Here is a 5,046-nt window from a genome sequence, read left to right on the forward strand (position 1 = left end):
CATTTACATGAAATGATTATTTGTACTTTTTGGGAGGGATATAATAGGAACCTACTTCATATGCAGCCCCATGAATTTCCACTTTATGGACTTTGATTTCTGGTACGCAAAATGGCTGAGACGTAACTGCCCAATCTTATTCTAATTGACTATTTATTTATGTAGTCCCAACAGAAGTATTCTCTTTGTGGTTTCGGGGAAATTCAGCGTGACTTTCCCGTTTCCCAGGTCTCGATGGTTAAAAACAAAAGTGGGCCTGAAGTTCTTTTTGGCCATCGCATGGCTTTTAGAGGGTTTGTCTAAACAAAGTTTGGGGTTTGTAAATAGCGAAGGTTATCTGGCCATCGAGGCCTCCAGATGGCGGCTGAGGCAGACCACCTGCCATGGAAATGCCTTTGCTGTGAGGACTGGGTGGAAATATTCAGGCCCTGCTTCTACTTTCTCACTCGCTGTGTCTCTCTGCCATGCATACACACACATATCTTTATGCTTAACATGGTTAGTGCAGGGAAGACTTCGACTCATTTTCCCCCTTTGAGCGCCTCTATCGACTCCCTTTTTTAGCTCCTCCCCTCTCCCCCATTCTGACCCCCCATCACTCTCCCCAGACTTTACCCTCAGAACCAAACAGCTGGACAGGGGAGGGCTTTCCTGCAGGTCCAGACCGATCATGTAAAAAGATGACACATCTTTTGAAGAAACTGGGCAAAAGGGAGAAGAGGCATGTTTCAGGAGAGAAAACATAAACAAAGGTGGTTTAATGTGATGGTTGCCAGTGGCACACAAAGAAAAGTGGGAGAGGGGAAAAAGAAAAATTGCTTACAATACAAACCCTTTGAATGACAGCCTGGAGACCTAAAGCATGAAACATAAACCTTGTTTTCAGAGCCTGAATGCAGAAGAATGGATTTTGTGCTTGTCTAATAATTTCTCTGTTAGAGTCGAGATCCAAGTGACTATAAATTTGTTTTTTTTTCTTTTATCTGGTAATTTTAATACTTTATAATCCAGTTAAAGAATCTCTGTTTCATAGCTGCACATCTTCAGTAAATAAGAAGAAAACCCTTCCACGGCATGTATCTTTGTGTCTAAGAGCAAAGCCAGAAGAGCTTTAAAATCCCTCTGATACAAAGCCCCTTCTTCATTGCTTTAAAGAGAAAACTCCTCGAGTACCATATCACCCAATTGTCTGTTTTGACACTTGACTTTGATCGATAGAGGTTCAGCATTGTGGTTGAACACACGCCCTCTTCCCCACAACCCTTAGCAGGTCATGAAAAGCACCACTGTACATCAAAACAACCAACATACTCCCCGCCGCATCATCCAACATGACACATGTGAGACAACACTGACCACAACAATGGCTCAACCTCTTTGATGGCAAAATGCTTGAGTGTTTATTTACATCGGGCAGCCTCCTCGCCTGTCCGTCAGTTGTGTGCGGCGCGTCAGGATCTTTGAAGTCATCGGGGCGCAGCGGTGATGCAGCATCCCGCCCGGGGAGCGTGAAGAGAGGCGGCCATATTGGCAGCACTTGTTGAAGACACATGGGCAGAATCAGACGCAGAGTGTTTGATCAGGGAGAGTATTCCACGCTAATGCAGAGGAGGATGAGCATGCAGCTGGGCTGTGGTTTTTAGATTTGTCCGATGCGAAGCGTGCCGCAGAGATATTTGGATTCAAAGTGTTTCGGATCAGAAACATCCGTTGCCTTTCATAAATATGTGAGTTATTAGACTGTATTAGGAATAGTTTGTATTGGCAAATATGCGGCAATACGATACGTATCACGATACCAGTGCCACGAGTTGCCGATATATTGTAATTATTTTTAATATAAATTCATAGTATAAAAAGTATTTTTTGTTTACTTTCCTTTTGGAATTAGAACAGCAGTTTAATTCATCACATTCCCTACATCATAGTACTACTTTTTGTACAATCGATGATTCTTTGCATGTAAACTATTAACTATTAAAAATATGTACAGGGTTTTGAAACTCGGTACTGTATCACAAAACATAATATCAGGTTATGTTGATAATAGGCAGTGACAGGAACATACAGGAAATGGAGAGAAAATGTCCCTGTGAGTGCATATTGACAAATTTCTTCTCAAGAGCACAAATACACACACACACATACACATGCACACACACCTCATGGACACTCACACGGACACCCACACGCTTTGCTTCCCTAACATTGCTACAACCACAGATCTTCATACAGGCGCCAACTTCCACCCCAGCCCCCGCTTCATCCCACACTGTTAATTAAAGCTGAAAGGTTACAAAAGGTGGGAGCCAATAACAAGGCCACATATTACATTTAAGTTGCTTCTTTTTCTAACACCCTTCTCAATAATTCATGCTATCAGAGTGTCTACAAGGAAGTGAGGCTTCTCTTCCTCCCAGAAAGCCTCAGACAAGGATCATCTGTCCTCTGGACTCATTGTAAGTAAGGAAGTGTGGGCAACAATACATACCAAGTCAGCCCTGGCCTCATAAATAAATATGGTGATTGTTAATGGGGTTTAAAATTACTCATCCTCTGCTCCCCAGCCGACTACTAGTGTGACCACTGTGGCATACAGGCGCATGGAGGCTACATGTTCCTCCAGATAGAATGTCTGGCACCAATGATACCACAAAATGGCCTCAATGCCTCCACTTCCACTTCGTCCTTGTCGTCTTTCTTATCTCCAGACGCATCGCCTTCCTCACCTTTTCCCTTGTTCCAAGGTGGCTGTTTTACACCAATGGATAGCAAGTAAAGTCTTTTTTTCTCTCTCTTCCAGTGTCTGTATCCAAAGCTGCTTTTCATTTTTATGCCCCTGAGTGTTTACTGATTTCTATCAGTGTTTGAATGTCATTACACCTGCAGCCACCAAGGCTATCGTTCTTGAGCTGTATTTTGTTTAGCATCTCTATCATCTGAATTGATTTCACTGCACAAGCATTTGCATCCAGCAGACTGATAGCCCTACTTGACTCAAAGGAATGACTACTCAGGCATGTACTGAAAATATATAGAATTATGCTGCGTGTCCCACTCTTGTAGATGCTGTTATGACTTTTATAGAAATGTTTTTATAATTGAAAAATAATATAAGCGCAGTCTTCCCTTTCCACCCACTTGTACTTGAAAATATATTTTTCTTCGGATACTGAGAGTGCACAGAACATGCTCCCTAATATAAATGTAAACTGTCTGTGGACCATGTTTATATTAGCATTGATAAACATCATGAATCTGGTCCTAAGGACAGTGTTTATTTTTCTACTGTACAAGAAAAGATGATATATTTTATCCAGATTCCTTTGGCTCTGGTAAAATATGTCAGCTTGTTCATGTTTATTTCCATTTCTCTTATTAATTGTTTGGAAAATTCAGTATACATTAACTTTAACAGGTTTTTGAACGGTCACATTCACAATGTATTCTTATTGTTATTGTTTTTGTTATTATTTCCTTTTTGCAGCAGTATACAAGAACAGTCTTAATTGTGCTGCGGTGTAGATCATGTCTCTGCTCTTTTCCCCAACATGGTGTAGTGTTTCTCAGTACTTCAGCTCGACTGCATGCCTGTATCTCCCCCTCCAGGACAACTTGCATCATGGTCCCATTCTCCCTCAGCATTGGGGCTGGAGAAGGCAGCAGTTGGAGAGCCACATCTCCATCTCCTTTCTCAGATTCTGAAATCTGTCACTCAAATCACCAAAGGAAAAAAAAAAAAAAAAAAAATCCAAATGAAATATCCAACAGCCAAATGATGCTCTGTTCTGAGACTAAATTGTTTGAGGAGGGACGTGGGCAATTTGCCTGAATTCTGTTATTCCCAGCCCGGTTCTCGTCTGTGTTCTCTACTCCCCAGCGCCAGCCTGAGCTGATAACAAGTGACTGCACTCCCTCGAATGATGGATGGGCTTTAGCCATGGGCTTGTCAGGAGAGGGTGCAGGGCCATATGGAAGTGGCATATGGAAGCTCATAGTAGAAGATGGGGCAAAAGGAGGGGAGTGACAGAGATATACATTAAAGACTCTGCTTTGCTCTTAAAAATGCAAGGTTCATCAGTTTAGTGGGGAATATCAGTCAGTGGCGCTTCCTTCCGTGGAACTGGAGGCAGACAAACAGGCAGATGCAGGAGGTTGTCCTTGTGTGATTGCAGCAAGTTTCTTTTTTAATGCCTTTTCTTCAGTTAGGGATGCAGTAATAGGTTGCAGTTCTTTTCAGAATGGGAAAAAGTAAGAATTTATATAAAGAGAGTAAGAATCCCAAAGAGCTTCAGCAGAAAATAAATACTGCAAAATGGAACTTCTGTTTTATATTCTGGCCATTTTTGTATCGATTCAGTGTTGTGCTGTTGTCAGTCACATTTCATTTGCACTTTAATTCAGAGGGATGCCTGCACACAAGTTCACCCATGCAGTCCTGTTAACAAGCATTAATTATGTCTTCAGATCAAGTCCTGATCAGTCTATTTTTACCCTTCTATCTTTGTCTGTGAGCGTGTCTGCGTGGATGTGTACTACCAGGCATGGATAAGCGTGTGTGTGTGTGTGTGTGTGTGTGTGTGTCTCTCTCTCTCTCTCTCTGTCTGTCTGTCTTTCTTAGTGCCCTGTGGAGTGTCTGTGGGCCCTGAGGAACTCTGTTTGATTGTTTAAAGCCCTTCTTAATTGGCGCTTTGTCTGTGCACTCCTAAATGAGGCGGGACACCCACGGTGGGGGTTCCCGTGGAGACCGTGGGCCGTTTGACAGCCCCCACGGAGGGGCCTGTCCCACAACCCCTCAAACTGCCAGCCGCGTGACAGCGGCCCATGCTGCACCACCCTGGCCAATTAAAACTCAGCTGTCAGGACGAGACACTGTACCAACACTGGGTGACTGAGTGTGACTGTGAGATAGCAGAGAGAGAACGTGTGTGTGTGTGTGTGTGTGTGTGTGTGTGTGTGTGTGTGTGTGTGTGTGTGTGTGTCGGTGGTTCATGTGTTTTTGCAATCATTAGCTGATGAACAGACCCCCTCCCTCCTTGGCCTCAT

The sequence above is a fragment of the Clinocottus analis genome, unplaced genomic scaffold (genome assembly GCF_023055335.1).
Source record: "Clinocottus analis isolate CAN_PGR_092001 unplaced genomic scaffold, fCliAna1.0.p SCAF_17, whole genome shotgun sequence".
In the NCBI taxonomy this organism is placed as follows: Eukaryota; Metazoa; Chordata; class Actinopteri; order Perciformes; family Cottidae; genus Clinocottus; species Clinocottus analis.